The following is a 20,932-nucleotide window of genomic DNA, read 5'->3' on the forward strand; positions in this document are numbered from 1 at the left end:
ATTTTAGTGTCTTTTTTCATAGAATTGCTGTTGTTTCATATCAAAAATGTCATCTTAAATAATAAATTAAATAACTTCTAACTTGTAAATATGTTTTTTATTAAATAAAGCAGGCATATTCGAAATATTACAACCTCTCGTTTAATATGAAAATTATTGAAAGCTATACCTGTAAAAGAATTTCTGTCTGTCTGTCTGTCTGTATTGTATAGCCGAGTCTCGGAAACTGCTGAACCGATCAGCGTGAAATTTGTATTCCGGGCTCAGGGGTTTTTGGAGGCAGGATTTTTTTCCATGGTGGTTCGAGATCCCTCCCTCCTCTGAAAGAGGGGGCTCTCATACAAATGAAGCACAAATTACTGCATAATTCGAGAACTAATCATGTAAGTGGAACCAAATTTGACATATGCAGGTTTTTGGAGGCAAGAAACGTTTCTATGATTATATGATTCTTCGAGACCCCTCCCCTAGAATATAATAACAGTCACACATTAGCAAACAAAAATGTTTTTTTTTATTTATTCTGAAAAACAACCATAAATACGCCACACCGTGGGATGAAACCCAAATCTAGGTGGACAAAAGTAATTACGCTAAAACCGTTAGTGTTAGGTATATAATATCTTCGGAGTAAATTTGTTATTTTAACTTCCGAATTTTTTGGTGTATATGACATTAGGGTGACCATCATAGTAAGTGAGTGCAACATATTTTCGCTTTTTAAGCCATTCTATTAACATGAAAATTGTGATTTTGGTAAGTAAAACGATAATTTTTACTTCAAATATTCAATACGGTCAGCAAAAAAAGGGCCGACCTGGACCGAATTGATCTCTATTAATTTCGAAGGCCAATATATTACTAAACATTTATACAAAATGTGATATATTTGATGTTCTAAATAAAGGAAGTTGATGATGATTCATAAAAAGGTAATGAAAATTGTCCGTTAGCTGACGTATTTATTTTTGGTCAAGGCATGGAACTTATAAACGTGAAGTTCTTACTCTTTACCCCTCCAAAGTCTATATCATTTTTAGCAAGTGAAAATTTACTAAAATGGGCGTAGTTTTTTTATCTTTCAATAATTTTTTCACCAAATTTAGGAACCGAAAATCTTTTCTATTTTCATAATATCTCCAAATCATGGCCATATGTCATATGGTTCCGGAGGTATTCCGATGTTCCTTGGGGGATCGCGACATGGCTTTTTATATAACGTTGCTATATATTCGAAAATTGTAGGAAACATGCTGATTTTTTTTAATAAATCATCGACTGTGGTCATATCAGTTACTTTGTTGCAGTTACAATCCATGGTGCGCGCCATCCGGATCCGGGGAGACACTGAGAATTCGGAACCGATTTCCATAGAAGGATATTTCAGCATTAGTAATATACGTTAGGTCGTATATCAAAAATCATCAGCATTTCATAATATAGCGATTGTTGATCATTTCACCATTTCTCAGAGGCCATATGGCCCATTTTATGTCCTGGACAAATTCGTTCGAAATCCGTACCGTGCTTGGATCAGAGAACAAAATAATATGTAACGCTTTTATCCATAACTGTGACCATTCATCGCATAGATCCATAACCCTCTAACGGGCAACTTCGTAAAAATGATGCGATCGAGCAAATGATTATTTTATCATGAAAGTACACTCAAAAGAAGCTCGAGTGTTGATTTTTATGGGAAAATATTTATCTGGAGAACCGCTAGGTATGAAATAGTCCAATTTCTCTTTTTAGTTTTTTATGCCTAACGCTCTACCCAAATATTTTTTCAGTTCAAATATATCACAAAATTAAAAAAAAGCATGTAAATTACTCATAGGAAAAATTTGATATCGAACATTTTGTTCTAGATGTCCTTTTTCTTCAAACGTAAAAAAGGGAATATTGGCACCATAATTTTTTTCGGGAATTTTCTGAATTCTTGTTTTTGAAAGATGATAACTTTTGAACGCATGGTCAGAATGTTGTGATATTAGTATCAACTTGTCAGGAAATCTGTTCTGAACATATTTCTCATACTGTCAATTCAATACAAATTTCGTATGTGGCTCTGGAGCTCCAAAAGCGAAGGCCGTCTATAGACGATCTTACCCGTTAGAGGAATAATTGTGGGTTGGACAAAGGTACAATAACTGCCTTAATTGTGGCTTTACGATAATAATCAACCAAAACAGATAATTATCTTGAAAGCTTATACAATTAGCTTCATGTTTTTACTACCAAAGCTAAGGTGACATTTAAGTTAATTTTTTTATTCTTTAATTTAGCGTGAAATACGCCTTAGTTGATCCATAACTGTGAAGTGACTGTACTTGAAGTCGTGTGAAAATAATGAACATCGTTTGGTACGTTATCTACGGCAGCGTAACTATGACTATAAAAGACTAAGAAAAAGTTACTGCCTGTTTTGCAGAAGACGAATAGAGTATAAATCTGAAAATTCATCAACGAAAGGAGTCGGATCTACCAGTTAATGCAGAATTTATTGCCTAGATAACATTACTGTTATGAAAGGAATCTTTGAAGCTAAATTTTCTAATGCACAACAAAAAGCTTACTGTTCAAGATTTTGAACTGCTTACTTACAATATTTCCCTTTCCGGATTTTCCACCCCGATTCCACGGTCGACGCCGTTCACGATCAAATAATCCCCACCGCTTTCGTCAAGCCGAAACACTCACGCGTTCATTCCCCCACACTCCACCCTGCTATTAAGGAGTGTATCAACGGGCTTACCAAAGTCCCGCATCCTTTTGATTTGTTTTGCTTGTCTCTCGCTTTACCGAAAAATATAGTCTTAAATGAACGATTATGTTGCCAAATCATGATAAAAGTTGCCGAAAGAAGATTAAAAATCAGTGTTCTGTGTGCTGCGTCAAAAATCATTCGTTGTTGTTTAACCCGTTTTTATTTGCCAAAACAACACAAACAACGTAAATTACTTCCGATACATTTCTATGCCAAACAATTGAGATTTCAAGCTGATGAGACGTGTTATGTAAGTTCGAATTCTACCTATTGAGATAAACTTTACTGTCAAACTGCTAGCAAGTTTTTTTCCGAAAACATTAAAAACCGTTAGTACTGACTTGGCATAAATCAATATTTGTATTAAAATATATACCTAGTTAAATACTCTAAAACTGCCCAAATTCTCATTGAAGCAAGCTTTATTTCTGAAACAGAAACAAGCAGTTGCTTGTGACTCAGTAAAACTCCACCACCAAAAAATACCCATCTTGCTTTCTGGGTTTTCAGAAGAAACTCACTTTCGGGAAATGATGGCTACAAAACAAAACCATAATGATGCATCAAATACGGCATCTTTTATCCCGCTTTTCGGTGTCTGTAAGTAATTGCATTTCCGATGCAATGTTCCCTGAATGTACGCTAGAAGAAGTCAAGGTGGGGGAATGGAAATTTTGTAAGTGGAAAGCTTTTAAGTGTGATGAAACATCATTAATTATAGTGACACATTCTAAACTAATTTCCCACAAAGAGCGAGACGACAAGCTATTTGGCGAAAGAGCTGTGAAAGTGGGCATGTGGGAAGTCCGGTTGGGACCAACCAAGGGCCAACGAAGCGAAAACGTCTGAATTGTTGAACGTAGCTCTACACCGACCGTCATGACGGTCTGAGAAGAGTGCCGCCATGGGAAAAAAATTTATTAACTATGTTAGGCTCCGGTCGACAAAACTGAGCCGGGTGAATTTACAACTTGAATCTAATAAACTAATTTTTGGGCAACATTTTCGGTGTAGCCTGACGTTAAATATTTTGGACTGACTAATTCCAAACAGGCAACCTTTTTAATGTGTGTACCGCATTACAATGCGAAAAATAGTATTGTGTAGCACAAAATATGAATGAAAAAAAAGTTGATAAGGATTAGGATCCAAAACAACAAAAAGTCATGTTTTTAATATTATACAAATGATCAGAAATCACAAACAAAAATGTCAACTTTGTAGTAAATTCTCAGAGTTATAACTGGCTATATTTATAAAATTTATTGCATAAAATTCAATAAAATTGATCCTAGAAATAATAGTCTTCAGATTGGTTCCAAGTGCCAAATAAGATATCACCATATATTCGAATCTCGAGTGTGATTTTCAGCACTAAAACAATCACAGTGCAAACCGTTTAACTGTTTTACAGGTTAAGAATCGACTGTAAAGTTTAGGTACACTGAAAATAATCAATAATGGATACGTGTTGTTGATTCAGATGTATCATCGTTTAGCTTTTCGATGCATCGTCTTTGAAGCATTCAACTTTCTTGAAATTCCGATTTCAACGAAAAAAGATGCTGGTTTCTCGCAAAAGTCACTTCCATCGTGGCGCTCTTCTGATAAATGTTTCTGACATGAGACAAACGATGATACTATCTAGCTTCGTGCTTCCTTCTTTCATACATCTTGTCGTCGGTTTTGTTTTCTTTTGTCGACGAAAGCCATTATTTCTGGGAAGCTGAAGGAAAACAATGCCATATACTTGACGAACCTGATCTTCCATTTCCCCTGGAATTTATTGGCAATTCACAATTTTAAGAGCTTGAACATATGCTGCCCAACTTTTTACATCTGTCAGAACTCGTTAGGAAAATGTTTTTATTTGAAGCGGTCATGTGACAACGTTCTTGCCCCCGCATTTGAATACTATGCGAAACATTTGTCAAGTACATGCAAAACCATCCAATCATGCAAGAAAAAACTTCTATGTTTTCTTATAACAAGAAAAACGCAAAAGTTAACCTTATCTGCGAGATACAATTCATGTACAATAGCAAATAATACATCGGAGACCTAGCAGACATTGTGGAGGCGGTCGGACAGGAGCTCCGGTTAATATGAGTCCTCGCATTCTTATACAACACAACCGAGCGCCTTTTCAATCAAGCAGATATACCCTCGTGCAATATGCTGTCAGCGACTTGCTGTATGATTTCCACCAACGCATCGCAGGGGACATGACACCGGAGCGGAAATTGGAAAATAAACTCTTCCGCACGACGCAACCCAGTAAACGGGCAGGTTGAATGAAATTGGAACAATAACAGTACCGTGAGCTGAAGATGCCCTCTTGGTCATATCCATAAAAACCATTCCGACAATGTTTTGCTGTAAAAAATTGCTAGTGAAATTACTAAATATTAACTACAAATTATATCGTAAAAATTTAACAAATGTTTTTTACGGTTGTAATCTCGATCGGATTTTGCTGATTTATTTTCAGTCTGTGCCAAATCGTCCTTGGCGATACAAGAATTTTCGTGAAAGGAAAAGTTATTGTTTTAATTGCAGTAAAAACGTGGAAAAATCAAGATATTTTCTCTTCTCGCTTTTAAAAGTATAAAATATCGCTTAATGCTTTTCTGCATATCGTGTTCTTCTACTGTGTCACGTAATTAAAGAAACACAAACTTGCGGTGAGCGCTTCAACCAAGACGTGACAGACAATAATGGACGCAATCAAAAGATATAAAGTTTGCAGCAGAGTCGAAGGGTGCAGCAAGTTGCTGCCAGCAACAACATCGATACGATGTAAATCATACGAATATCATTTTGATCATTTTATCATCCAAACCAGAAAATCCGGTACCAATTTGTTGTTAGCTTCATTTGATTAGATTATTTGATTGATTTACAAAGCGGCTCCGTCAAACGAGATTAAATGGAGCCTCACGGTTATCTACACAGTAGTACAGTAGTTTAAAACGGATGATGTTTGTCAATTTTTTTACTCTAACGTAAATTTATGTGTACAAGAATGACCAGAATGCTAATCTAAATTATCGGCTATGCGATTAAAAATCCTTACTGAAAATTTATTTTCTGTAGCTACGCTCGAATACTTTTAGAAATTTCTTTCTAGTCTAACATTCTTAATTGAAACACAAGTATTGTAACTACCCTGCATCAGTGTTTCCAGACATTGAGGCACGTGCTACACCTTCTCTGTAAAATTTATTGTAAAACAATATAATTTCTGTAACCTGGAAGTCCTCAATTTTTAATTTAATCGGCCACTATTTTGCGAATTGGGAATAGTAATTGCGTAAATATAGTTATAGTCCAGTTATAAATTAAATTTCAAGTTTAGTTTCAAGCTCAATTTAATCGTAATTTCAAGTTCAAATTCAATTCTAATTTCAAATAAAATTTCAAAAGCAATTTACAATCAATTTACATGGATTCTAAGTCTAAGGTAGTCTAAAGTCCTGCTGCTCCTAAGAAAAATAAGCAACAAATAAAAATGAGATACTAGGAGAAAAAATGGAAAAGAGCACGAATGAAAACGTGACAAAAAGTGGATAAACGATAAAGAGGAAAATCGCGAGACAGAAAAAGAATAAAAACTTGTAAGAAAAAAGAAAATCGAAAGAAAAAACGTAACAATACGGTAACGTAAAATGAAAGGGAAAACGAGGCGGAACGGGAGAAAATATGGAAGCAGCAAACTGGATAAACGAAAGCAGAAAAAGTAAAAAAGAGAAAAAACGAAATACAGAAGACAAAAAAACACATGGAGACAGAAAAGGGGGAAAACCTGGGCAAAATAAAAAGAAGAACGGAACAGACGAACAGGAGTTGACCAACGACCGGGACTGAAAAATAAGAAAACAGTCGAAACGGGACAGTAAATAACAAAGAACGAGACAAAAAAGAGGAAAGCAGTCATGAAAGCGAAGAAAAATTGAAGAAAAATGACGAAAAACGGAGCAAAGGAAAATCAGAACTTAGTGAAAGAATGAAAAAAGGGACAAGAAAAGAAAAAAATAGGAACAGAGAACACGGAAACAACGGGCCGATATTAGGAAAAATTAAAAAAAAACACGAAGGAAAACGAGACAAAAACTGAATAAAACATAAAGAGGAAATCGCGAGACCATTGAAAAACCAAAAACGTAAGAATAACGTAACGTACAACGAAAGGGACAACAGGGCATAAGAAAAGAGAAAAGAAAAACAGAAGCAGATAATGAGCGAAAAAAAGAAAAATGAGACAAAAAACAGCTCTGGACAGAAAAATATGCAAAACGGAAAAGAAAAGAAGAGAACAAAAGGAGGAAATGAAAATACGGGAGCTGGAAAATGGAGAAACGCGAGCAGAATAAGAGGTAAAACGGAAAAGAAAAAGAAAAACAATTGAGAGAAATGAAACACAAAAGAGATAAAAACAGATCGAGGCAGAGAAGGAAACAGGACATAATAAGAGAAAGTCGAAACGGGGCAGTAAATAACAAAGAACGAACTAGGTAAAGAGGATAAACGATTGTGAAAACGAGGAAAAATGGAAGGAAAAAGATGAAAAACGGAAAGGGCTAAAAACGGGACAGAATAAGAAGACAAATAACACAGAGGAAGAGAACACAATGGACAAAAAAGGAAAAACGAGGGAAAACGAGACAACAAAGGGAATGCGAAACAGCAAACAAGAACAAGAACAAGAAGCAAAAGCTGAGAGAAAAAGGGAAAACTATAAAGAAAATGACGATGTATTGGACCGATTTTTTACTTTCCGGGGAAATGAAATAATAAGGAAAAGCAGGACATACTAAGAGAAAGAGCGGAACAGTCGAACGACGACCGGGACCGAAAATAAGAAAAAAGTTGAAACGGGTCAGTAACTAACAAAGAACAAGAGGAAAAACTGAAGAAAAAACGAAAAACGGAGCGGATGAAAATCAGGACTCAGTGAGAGGAAAAAACGAAATTGAAGGACATATTATAAAACACGGAGAAAAATGTGACAAAAACTGGATAAACGATAAAGAGGAAAAACATGAGAGAGAAAAAGTATAAAAACTGTCATGAAAAAAAAAGAAAAACGAGAGAAAAAACGTAGCAGTATGGTAGGAAAAACGGAACATAAGAAAAGAAAATATGGAAAAAAGAAAATGGGAGAAGAAAGAAAACAGAAAAAGAACGAACAAAGAAAAAAAAGAAAACCGAGAGAAATGAAGAAAAAATCATAAAGAAAATGGAAATAAACTGGACAGGAAAAAGGGTAAAAAAAGAACAAACGGAATAAAAAAGAGAGATAATAAAAAGGAGAAAATACAAGATCAGAAATGGAGAAACGAGAACAGGAAAAAGGTGAAACGGAACAGAAATAGAATAAAAATAGAAAAAAACGGAACACAGAAGCGATGAAAACAAATCGTAACAGAAAAGGGGGAAAAGCTGGATATAATAAGAGGAAGAATGTAACAGACGAAAACGAAAACCGGGATGGAAAAGGAGACGACTGACAACCAAGACCGAAAAAAAGGAAAAAGTAGAAACGAGACTGTAAATAACGAAAACCGAAACAGAAAAAGAGCAAAAATGGGACTAAAACGATAAAAAGGAACGGAGGGAACTTCGGACTCAGTGATAGGGTGGAAAATGTGTAAGGAGAGAAGAGAAAGTGGAAACGATGGGTGAAAACCGGAAAACGGGAGAGAGAGAAAGACGGCAAACGAGGCATAGAGATAAAAATGGAAAATGGGACAGAAAAAGAACGGTTTGTTAGGCCAGCATCACACCTTGAAGCTAACAATGAAGGACGAAAAATGAAGGATAAATGAGGGATAAAAAAGGAAAACAGGAGAGGGAAGTGTATAAGGGAGTCAAAAACAATAAACGTGACAGAAAAGACGGAAAAACGGGGAATGGAAAAGGGGGAAAACGGAACAAACACAAAAAACGAGAAGGAATGGAGATAAAAAGAGTTACAAAAAGACGTAAACTGGAAACGAAAAAATCAAAGAGAAAAGACGGCAAGTGGGAAATAAAATAACAAAACAAGAGAGAAAATGAGGAAAAACAGGAATGAAAATTTAAAAAATGGAACATGAAATGAAATAAAAAAGCAGAAAACACGGGATAGTAAAAAGGGAAAACTAAAAGAAAAGAGTTAAAACGGTAGTAAAGTCAGACCAAAAATTAAGAAAACGGTACAGAAAAGGAGAAAAAACGGAACAAAAAGTAAAATATGAAAATGGAGCAGAGAAAAATGGAATAGAAAAGAGCAAAACGTGTAAGGGAATAAAACGAAAAATTTCAATTCTAATTTCAAATGAAACTTCGTGTCTAATTTCGTATTCAGTTTGAAGTCGAACTTCAAGTCAAAATTAATTCAATTTTAAAGTTTAATTTTAAGTCAAACTCTGATTGAGCCCAATTTCATATGTAATTCCAAGTTTAATCTCAGATCTAATTTATATAGGGTCTATTTCCAATTCCCGTCGTAGTAAGTAAAGCCATTCTAATCTTCATCATTTGTTGGATGGATTTAATGAATACTCCAAAAGTTCTTGTGCTGATTTGACTAAAACATACTTACCTTCCGATCCGTGAACTTTTAAATCACTGAAAAGCGATTATTAAAGCATATTATTGAAACTACGCAACTGACTTTATTTCTAAAATTCGTCGTACCGTTTTAAAATCCGTCCATCAAAATTTTCCTTCGCCCGAACTAAAAATCACAACAATGTTTACGAAGCTAACGCGCATGTATTTGTGTAGGACGATATGACAAATGTTATTCTGGAAAATTTCTGCAGGTCAGGCAAGTTTTCCTGGCTGTAGAATAACGACAATGCCTTGCGTGAGTTATTTTCATTTATGAATGACGGAAATTAAAACGATTAGTCGACATTTTCTTCTTCGTCGCACGAAAAAAACGTAGGAAATTTGGCTGGTAGGACTTCTTGAATGATAAAAAGCATTTAAATAGATTTCAGCTCACTTTGATTGATGGTGTATGATAGACAATAAACTAAAATATTAAGCATAAGCATAAGCATAAGCATAGGATACCGCCCGTGTGCTGCTACTCCGTTATTGACCAGAACCGATGAAAATTGTAAAATGATGGCTGGAAAGAGCATACTTGGGACAGCACGCTATTCCTCATTGTGCAACCTTATCAGGTCCCTGCATGCTGATCAATACCGACGCCGGCCACGTCCGAATGCGGGTCCTGGAGGGATGGGAAGGAATGTTAGTCCAATACTTGTTGCTACTAAAGACCAGGGAATCCTCTGCATCTTCACAAGTATTTCGGGAAAGGAATTGTTGTTAGTAGATGGGGGGAGTTATATGAGACTAACCTGACTATTCAAAAATTTTCTGGTAAAGCCAGTAATTACGAAAATTAAGATACCTTTAAAAAATACCTTTTAATAAATTTAATATAATGCCATTGGTGCTCATATACAACCATAATTTGATAATTTATATCTAAAAATATTATGCACATGCGAGATTTAAAGTGACTCGAAAACCTCGTGACAAATTTGAATTTATTATACCTGAAAACAAAAATCAGGCATAATGAAACAAGCCCATATAGTTCCTAAGTTGATAAGCATTTCCTCCTATCAACGCTAATATGCAGAGATATAGCGCCCTACACGCTTGGATAGACAATAAACTAAAATATTACGGAATAACTAGTTTTGCATTGTGTGTCATAAAAACGCTGATATTTTTAATTATTTGTGTTGGATAGGACGGGAATAGGCAATTACGACGAAGCAGCAACATACCCTATCATTTTAAGTACAATTTCAATTCCAAATTTGAGCTCCATTTTGAGCTTAATTTCCAATACAATTTTAAATTTCAACTTTAATATTTAGTCCAGTTCCAAGTCTAATTTCTAGTCCATTTTCAACTTTGAATTAAATTCCAATTGCACCCAAAGTTCAGAGTTTTCCGGAATTTTTGTGATATTCTATCTGTTATCACTAGATTCGCCATTAATCTAGACCCATTTTTAGACGAAAACATTCTTCTCAACGGTCGGATGCCCCACCTTTTGTTTATGTCTCTGTACGCTAGTACTCTCCACAATATTTGTACAACTTTAAAAAACTGCATAATAAAAATTTTAGACAACATTTTGTTTGAAATTGCTTTACCACGTAACGACCCGTCAAAATCTTTAGTGTCGTTCGTCAGAATTACCTCGATAGTATGGTGCACGCAACCATCCTGCCTGAGCTTGAGTACCGACATTGAGAAGTATAATAAAATATTTAGTTTCTATGCTATGTTCTCCCAACTATGTACAGCCAACCAACAACGAAAGCATTTCACATCATTGGCATGCAGAGGAAAGAAAAAAACGACCGGTTGGTGTACGCTTCATCAGCCGCTATTCCTTGTAAGGGAGCATTACATTATTTTCTGCTCTGTTTGATGTTAAGGCACCTGAGCTGGAACCTTCTAAACTGCCACTGCCAGCATCTTTAAGGACTCGTAAACATGCACCTCAGTGAGTGTAAAGAACCAGGAGCAATAAATTCAATAAAAGTATGTACCGTGGATTGGAACGAAATTGATCCTTAATGAATTCCAATTAGGGTTATTGTTTTACGATTTGTTTTTGCTTAGATTATTTTAATCAATCAGTTAGTTCTGCGGTATGATTAATATTGCATCTCTCGTGTATTTTAAATTACTCATTTACGATAAAAACTTCATTTCAAATACGAGGATGGAGCAATAAAAGTTATATTTTATTGTGAACATAATGTTACAGCCATCCGACTAGTTACATATTTAGAACTAATCAAAAAAGAATGAATAATACCGCTAAGCGATTAGTTTTTATGGTGAAACTATGAAACCAGAACTGTAGTAATTTTAGAATTGAAACATAAAAAACATTATTAAAAAAACACTAACAATTACTCTCAAATTGACGGTAAACTGCCGGTAAATCTAAAAGCTATGTGCAATCCTTTAAACGACCCACACCCGCTAGTTGATTTTCAAGGAAATGGTAAATGATACGATATAGAGCTTGATGAAATCGTTTGCTTTTATGTAAATGATCGATACGAGCAGCTATGAACTCGTGATGGAATCTTGGAAGGAAGCATAAAATTGTTAAATCCATGACTGCTGATTACCCAGCAAACAGAGTTATGCGAGTGTGTTACGCTAGTTATTCTGGAATAAAATTTAATTTCCTCACAACGCTATAATTGCAATTGACATCAGTTCCGTTGTTAGTTTTTTATAGCAAAAGTTGCTTGCAGGGACTGCTTGGAAAAACCAGTTATGAATGGTGCCAATTGCAGCTCTATTTAAGGTAAATTGCGGTTTAGTTTATTTCGTATACATATTCAATCTTAAATAACAGGAATCATGTCATGGAAAATTGTCACATCAACCTATTAGATATTTTGGTTATTCCTATTGAAGAAAATCTAGACATTGACATACCCCTAAGCGATTTCGAATCAAGCGCGCGCTTCTCCGAAAGAAAAAATACGGGCGAAGCTCGATCCCCACTTCTATATAGATTAAACGGAGTTTACAAACAGCGGCTTAAATCGAATCAAACCCATACCTCAAGCACACGGAGGTTCTGTATTGTGTGAACCTTTAATTAAAAGGCTTATTATTGGAAGCGAAATTATACCCTTTTCTCGGCGCGCCGGTGGCAGCAGCAGCACCAGCAAGGGAGGACAAACAGAGCTCTGATGGCTGCGTCTGAAACAAACAAAAAAACGCGTGAACCAATTTGGCATTTCAATTTAATTAACCCCTTTTGGGCTGTGATGTGGAAGTGTTGGTCGATTTTGATAAAAATCTGAACTTTAACATTTATGCTTAATGAGTCCTAGAAATAAAATTTCTGCGAAAATTGTATTTCTTTATTTTGATCTTCGGCATAATCATTTTTATATAAAACACAATGTCAGTTGACAAGTTGACAGTTGATCACTCTTTGTTAAAATTATGACAATCATTTACTAATTTATATTATTCTTTTTTTTATCCTTGATTTCTTTTGCAATCACGACACGGTAAAAATTATGATGTTGTATTTACCAGGGCTTCTTTCGGTCACTTTTTGCTTTGTTTGTAAGGCTTCACAGCTGACAGGCACGTCATTTTGTAGCACATTGTCCCAAATCTCTCCAAAAATCGAGTTTTGAATACACTCAAATCTCGTTTTACGTCCACTATTGGGGGGACGTAAATCAAATCGGTCGTAAAAAAAGTGGACGTTAATTCAAATTTCGGACGTAAAACGAGAGGACGTTAATTCAAATTTTGGACGTAAAACGAGAGGACGTTAATTCAAGTTTTGGACGTAAAAAAAGTGGACGAATTGACATAATTGGTTCCAACATGGAATAACTCGTGATCCTGACCGTATAGCACGTTGGTGTCTTCGACAAAGTTGTTTAGCAGATCAAGGGCTTTTCGTCGGATTGTATGGATTATAGAATTGTCTCACTACGTGGCGCTAGTGTATATGTAGTACTCTTATGCAGGCCATATCTTGCGCTGCTGACTATCTAGAATGTTGCGGTCTTCGGGAAGTTTACTCAAATGACTGACACCTTCAAGATGGTATGGAAAATAATGCAGAATTCGCTCATTACGTGGCGCTAGCGTATATGTAGCATTCTTATACAAGCTCTATCTGGCGCTGCTGGCTATCTAGAAAGTTACGGTCTTCGGGAAGGTTACTCAAATAACTGCCGCCTTCAAGATGGTGTGGAAAATAGCGCTGAATTGACTCACTACGTGGCGCTAGCGTATATGTAACATTCTTATACAAGCTCTATCTGGCGTTGCTGACTATTTAGAAAGTTACGGTCTTCGGGATGGTTACTCAAATGACTTCCGCCTTCAAGATGGTATGGAAAATAGCGCAGAATTGACTTACTACGTAGCGCTAGCGTATATGTAGCATTCTTATACAAGCTCTATCTTGCGCTGCTGACTGTTTAGAAAGTTGCGGTCTTCGGGAAGGTTACTCAAATGACTGCCACCTTCAAGATAGTATGGAAAACAGCGCAGAATTGACTCACTACGTGGCGCTAGCGTATATGTAGCATTCTTATACAAGCTCTATCTGGCGCTGCTGGCTATCTAGAAAGTTACGGTCTTCGGGAAGGTTACATAAATAACTGCCGCCTTCAAAATGGTATGGAAAATAGCGCAGAATTGACTCACTACGTGGCGCTAGCGTATATGTAACATTCTTATACAAGCTCTATTTGGCGTTGCTGACTATTTAGAAAGTTACGGTCTTCGGGAAGGTTACTCAAATGACTGCCACCTTCAAGATAGTATGGAAAATAATGCAGCATTCGCTCATTACGTTGTATGAGAGTCCTTATCCTCGTACCACAGGGGTAAGGGGTCTCAATGCATCGTAAAATAAATTCATGTCTCCAAAAACACCCACAAGCCAAATTTGGTTCCATTTGCTTGATAAGTTCTCGAGTTATGAGGATACTTATATTCCATTTGTATGGGATCCCCCTTCTTAAAGAAGGCAAAGGCCTAAATTCACTATAGAAAAAAATCTTACCTCCAAAACCCCTTACATGCCAAATTTGGTTCCTTTTGCTTGATTAGTTCTAGAGTTATGAGTAAATTTGAATTTCATTTGTATGGGAGCCCCCCTCCAAAAGAGGGAAGGGGTCTCAATTTATAATAGAAAAAATTCTTGGCTTCTGAAACCTTTATATGCCAAATTTGGTTCCATTTGCTTGATTAGTTCTCGAGTTTTGAGGAAATTTGTGTTGCATTTGTATAGAAGCTCCCCCTCTTACGCCCTTCTTAAAATTGCTCCACCCTTAAAATTGCTGGTCATTTTATCTATCCAACGACATATAAATTGTTCAGTTTCGTTCAGTAGTTTAGTAGTTATTCGCATTTGAAATCTTTCATTCAAACGTTACACTTCTATTTCCGTTTTCACAAAGTGGTACCCAGTCCCAGTATAGTAAACAAAGACGTAGTCCTACGTCAAAATATTTTAAATGTTTGAGCAGTCAATGAAAACCTTGAGCTTTAACTCCATATTTGGTACCAAAATAATAAAAATCAATTCAGTAGTTCAAAAGTGATAAATTATTAAAGAAGGAAAGCTTGGCAAAAGTTGGGATTTGGGACCACTCTTTCTCAAAACGGGGCTCCCTAAGTGCCAATTGAAAAAATACGGGTGTAAATTTTGTAGAATTTTTATGGACGGTTGACCAAGCCGGAAAGCGAGGGATAAAAAATACACAATCATCCTAAGAAACTTCCCCGGCCCCAAAAACTTGCACGTTAATTCAAATTTTGGACGTAAATCGATAGGACGTTAATTCAAATATCGGACATAAAATGAAATCACGTAAAATGAATGGACGGTTCGGTAACTTAAACTACCTTTCCGAAGAAAGGAACTTCTTGTACAACCAAGATCATGAGTTATGGCAAATACAAAAAAACATACACTAGTGCAGCCGGTTCCATACCACCTTGAATTTTCCATACTATCTTGAAGGCGGCAGTTATTTAAGTAACCTTCCCGAAGACTGCAACTTTCTAGATAGCCAGCAGCGCAAGATACAGCTTGTATAAGAATGCTACATATACGCTAGCGCCACGTAGTGAGTCAATTCTGCGCTGTTTTCCATACCATCTTGAAGGCGGCAGTCATTTGAGTAACCTTCCCGAAGACCGCAACTTTCTAAATAGTCAGCAGCGCAAGATAAAGCTTGTATAATAGTACTGTATATACGCTAGCGCCACGTAGTGAGTCAATTCTGCGCTATTTTCCATACCATCTTGAAAGCGGCAGTCATTTGAGTAACCTTCCCGAAGACCGTAACTTTCTAGATAGCCAGCAGCGCAAGATAGAGCTTGTATAAGAATGCTACATATACGCTAGCGCCACGTAGTGAGTCAATTCTGCATTATTTTCCATACCATCTTGAAGGCGGCAGTCATTTAAGTAACTTTCCCGAAGACGTTAATTCAAATTTCGGAAGTAAAACGAGAGGACGTTAATTCAAGTTTTGGACGTAAAAAAAGTGGACGTTAATTCAAATTTTGGACGTAAAACGAGAGGACGTTAATTCAAAATTTGGACGTAAAAAAAGTGACGTAAAACGAAATCACGTAAAATGAACGGACGTAAAACGAGATTCTAGTGTACAATCAAATCTCGTTTTACGTCCACTATTGGGGGGAGGTAAAAAAAATCGGTCGTAAAAAAAGGGTACCTACGTTAATTCAAAACGACAAACGAGAGGACTTTAATTCAAACTTCGGACGTAAAAAATTGGACGTAAAACGAAATGAATGGACATAAAAAGAGATTCTAGTTTACATCAAAATTCTTTCCTTCAGTACTGTCAATCTAACTAATCATATACCCATGCCAGTTAAATCGGTTAAATCAGGTGATGCTGTATGCCATTCTTTAAAGGATATGAAATCTGGTAAATTCGCCTGACACTACTTTGCTGAAGACACTTAATTTCTTTTGTCACTGAAGACACTAAATCACAGTGGTCCAGGCTCCCATAAAAAAAGACACTAAATTAACTACTGTCATACAATTTCGAAGCGTAGGTAAGTAAATGACACTTTAAACTGGAGAACTACGTTCAAGCAAAACTTCTCAGCAATTCAGGTAAAATATCTATACCTATAAAGAAGGATTTCTGTCTGTCTGTCTGTCTGTCTGTCTGTCTGTCTGTCTGTCTGTCTGTCTGTCTGTCTGTCTGTCTGTCTGTCTGTCTGTCTGTCTGTCTGTCTGTCTGTCTGTCTGTCTGTCTGTCTGTCTGTCTGTCTGTCTGTCTGTCTGTCTGTCTGTCTGTCTGTCTGTCTGTCTGTCTGTCTGTCTGTCTGTCTGTCTGTCTGTCTGTCTGTCTGTCTGTCTGTCTGTCTGTCTGTCTGTCTGTCTGTCTGTCTGTCTGTCTGTCTGTCTGTCTGTCTGTCTGTCTGTCTGTCTGTCTGTCTGTCTGTCTGTCTGTCTGTCTGTCTGTCTGTCTGTCTGTCTGTCTGTCTGTCTGTCTGTCTGTCTGTCTGTCTGTCTGTCTGTCTGTCTGTCTGTCTGTCTGTCTGTCTGTCTGTCTGTCTGTCTGTCTGTCTGTCTGTCTGTCTGTCTGTCTGTCTGTCTGTCTGTCTGTCTGTCTGTCTGTCTGTCTGTCTGTCTGTCTGTCTGTCTGTCTGTCTGTCTGTCTGTCTGTCTGTCTGTCTGTCTGTCTGTCTGTCTGTCTGTCTGTCTGTCTGTCTGTCTGTCTGTCTGTCTGTCTGTCTGTCTGTCTGTCTGTCTGTCTGTCTGTCTGTCTGTCTGTCTGTCTGTCTGTCTGTCTGTCTGTCTGTCTGTCTGTCTGTCTGTCTGTCTGTCTGTCTGTCTGTCTGTCTGTCTGTCTGTCTGTCTGTCTGTCTGTCTGTCTGTCTGTCTGTCTGTCTGTCTGTCTGTCTGTCTGTCTGTCTGTCTGTCTGTCTGTCTGTCTGTCTGTCTGTCTGTCTGTCTGTCTGTCTGTCTGTCTGTCTGTCTGTCTGTCTGTCTGTCTGTCTGTCTGTCTGTCTGTCTGTCTGTCTGTCTGTCTGTCTGTCTGTCTGTCTGTCTGTCTGTCTGTCTGTCTGTCTGTCTGTCTGTCTGTCTGTCTGTCTGTCTGTCTGTCTGTCTGTCTGTCTGTCTGTCTGTCTGTCTGTCTGTCTGTCTGTCTGTCTGTCTGTCTGTCTGTCTGTCTGTCTGTCTGTCTGTCTGTCTGTCTGTCTGTCTGTCTGTCTGTCTGTCTGTCTGTCTGTCTGTCTGTCTGTCTGTCTGTCTGTCTGTCTGTCTGTCTGTCTGTCTGTCTGTCTGTCTGTCTGTCTGTCTGTCTGTCTGTCTGTCTGTCTGTCTGTCTGTCTGTCTGTCTGTCTGTCTGTCTGTCTGTCTGTCTGTCTGTCTGTCTGTCTGTCTGTCTGTCTGTCTGTCTGTCTGTCTGTCTGTCTGTCTGTCTGTCTGTCTGTCTGTCTGTCTGTCTGTCTGTCTGTCTGTCTGTCTGTCTGTCTGTCTGTCTGTCTGTCTGTCTGTCTGTCTGTCTGTCTGTCTGTCTGTCTGTCTGTCTGTCTGTCTGTCTGTCTGTCTGTCTGTCTGTCTGTCTGTCTGTCTGTCTGTCTGTCTGTCTGTCTGTCTGTCTGTCTGTCTGTCTGTCTGTCTGTCTGTCTGTCTGTCTGTCTGTCTGTCTGTCTGTCTGTCTGTCTGTCTGTCTGTCTGTCTGTCTGTCTGTCTGTCTGTCTGTCTGTCTGTCTGTCTGTCTGTCTGTCTGTCTGTCTGTCTGTCTGTCTGTCTGTCTGTCTGTCTGTCTGTCTGTCTGTCTGTCTGTCTGTCTGTCTGTCTGTCTGTCTGTCTGTCTGTCTGTCTGTCTGTCTGTCTGTCTGTCTGTCTGTCTGTCTGTCTGTCTGTCTGTCTGTCTGTCTGTCTGTCTGTCTGTCTGTCTGTCTGTCTGTCTGTCTGTCTGTCTGTCTGTCTGTCTGTCTGTCTGTCTGTCTGTCTGTCTGTCTGTCTGTCTGTCTGTCTGTCTGTCTGTCTGTCTGTCTGTCTGTCTGTCTGTCTGTCTGTCTGTCTGTCTGTCTGTCTGTCTGTCTGTCTGTCTGTCTGTCTGTCTGTCTGTCTGTCTGTCTGTCTGTCTGTCTGTCTGTCTGTCTGTCTGTCTGTCTGTCTGTCTGTCTGTCTGTCTGTCTGTCTGTCTGTCTGTCTGTCTGTCTGTCTGTCTGTCTGTCTGTCTGTCTGTCTGTCTGTCTGTCTGTCTGTCTGTCTGTCTGTCTGTCTGTCTGTCTGTCTGTCTGTCTGTCTGTCTGTCTGTCTGTCTGTCTGTCTGTCTGTCTGTCTGTCTGTCTGTCTGTCTGTCTGTCTGTCTGTCTGTCTGTCTGTCTGTCTGTCTGTCTGTCTGTCTGTCTGTCTGTCTGTCTGTCTGTCTGTCTGTCTGTCTGTCTGTCTGTCTGTCTGTCTGTCTGTCTGTCTGTCTGTCTGTCTGTCTGTCTGTCTGTCTGTCTGTCTGTCTGTCTGTCTGTCTGTCTGTCTGTCTGTCTGTCTGTCTGTCTGTCTGTCTGTCTGTCTGTCTGTCTGTCTGTCTGTCTGTCTGTCTGTCTGTCTGTCTGTCTGTCTGTCTGTCTGTCTGTCTGTCTGTCTGTCTGTCTGTCTGTCTGTCTGTCTGTCTGTCTGTCTGTCTGTCTGTCTGTCTGTCTGTCTGTCTGTCTGTCTGTCTGTCTGTCTGTCTGTCTGTCTGTCTGTCTGTCTGTCTGTCTGTCTGTCTGTCTGTCTGTCTGTCTGTCTGTCTGTCTGTCTGTCTGTCTGTCTGTCTGTCTGTCTGTCTGTCTGTCTGTCTGTCTGTCTGTCTGTCTGTCTGTCTGTCTGTCTGTCTGTCTGTCTGTCTGTCTGTCTGTCTGTCTGTCTGTCTGTCTGTCTGTCTGTCTGTCTGTCTGTCTGTCTGTCTGTCTGTCTGTCTGTCTGTCTGTCTGTCTGTCTGTCTGTCTGTCTGTCTGTCTGTCTGTCTGTCTGTCTGTCTGTCTGTCTGTCTGTCTGTCTGTCTGTCTGTCTGTCTGTCTGTCTGTCTGTCTGTCTGTCTGTCTGTCTGTCTGTCTGTCTGTCTGTCTGTCTGTCTGTCTGTCTGTCTGTCTGTCTGTCTGTCTGTCTGTCTGTCTGTCTGTCTGTCTGTCTGTCTGTCTGTCTGTCTGTCTGTCTGTCTGTCTGTCTGTCTGTCTGTCTGTCTGTCTGTCTGTCTGTCTGTCTGTCTGTCTGTCTGTCTGTCTGTCTGTCTGTCTGTCTGTCTGTCTGTCTGTCTGTCTGTCTGTCTGTCTGTCTGTCTGTCTGTCTGTCTGTCTGTCTGTCTGTCTGTCTGTCTGTCTGTCTGTCTGTCTGTCTGTCTGTCTGTCTGTCTGTCTGTCTGTCTGTCTGTCTGTCTGTCTGTCTGTCTGTCTGTCTGTCTGTCTGTCTGTCTGTCTGTCTGTCTGTCTGTCTGTCTGTCTGTCTGTCTGTCTGTCTGTCTGTCTGTCTGTCTGTCTGTCTGTCTGTCTGTCTGTCTGTCTGTCTGTCTGTCTGTCTGTCTGTCTGTCTGTCTGTCTGTCTGTCTGTCTGTCTGTCTGTCTGTCTGTCTGTCTGTCTGTCTGTCTGTCTGTCTGTCTGTCTGTCTGTCTGTCTGTCTGTCTGTCTGTCTGTCTGTCTGTCTGTCTGTCTGTCTGTCTGTCTGTCTGTCTGTCTGTCTGTCTGTCTGTCTGTCTGTCTGTCTGTCCTGTGTTCCTTATAGAATCAAAAACTACTGAACCAATCGGCGTGAAAATTTGCATGTAGAGGTTTTTGGGGCCAGGAAAGGTTTTAGTGATGGTTAGAGACCCCTCCCCCCACTAAGAGGGGGGGCTCCCATACAAATGAAACACAAATTTCTGCATAACTCGAGAACTAATCAAGCAAATAGAACCAAATTTGGCATGTGGGTGTTTTCGGTGACAAGAATTTATTCTATGGTAAATTGAGACCCCTTCCTCTTTATAAGGGGAATTGTAACTCCTCTCCCCTTTAAGAGGGGGGGCTTCCATACAAATTTCCTCATAACTCGAGAACTAATCAAGCAAATGGAACCAAATTTGGCATGTGAAAGTTTTCGAGGGCAAGAAAATTTTCTATGTTGAATTAGGACCCCTCCTCACTTTAGGAGGGGGGGGCTCCTGTACAAATGAAATACAAATTTCCTCCTAACTCGAGAACTAATCAAGCAAATAGAACAACATTTGGCATGTGGGTGTTTTTTTTGGTGACAAGAATTTATTCTATGGTGAATTGAGACCCCTCCCCTCTTTATAAGAGGAATTATAACTCCTCTCCCCTTTACGAGGGGGGGCTTCCATACAAATTTCCTCATAACTCGAGAACTAATCAAGCAAATGCAACCAAATTTGGCATGTGAAGGTTTTCGAGAGCAAGAAAATTTTATATGGTGAATTAGGACCCCTCCCCACTTTAAGAGGAGGGGCTCCTGTACAAATGAAATACAAATTTCCGCATAACTCGAGAACTAATCAAGCGAATTGAACCAAATTTGGCATATGTGTGTTTTTGGAGACAATTTTTTTTTCAATGATGAATTGGGACCCCTCCCCACTTTAGGAGGGGGG

The sequence above is a fragment of the Sabethes cyaneus genome, chromosome 2 (assembly GCF_943734655.1).
Source record: "Sabethes cyaneus chromosome 2, idSabCyanKW18_F2, whole genome shotgun sequence".
In the NCBI taxonomy this organism is placed as follows: Eukaryota; Metazoa; Arthropoda; class Insecta; order Diptera; family Culicidae; genus Sabethes; species Sabethes cyaneus.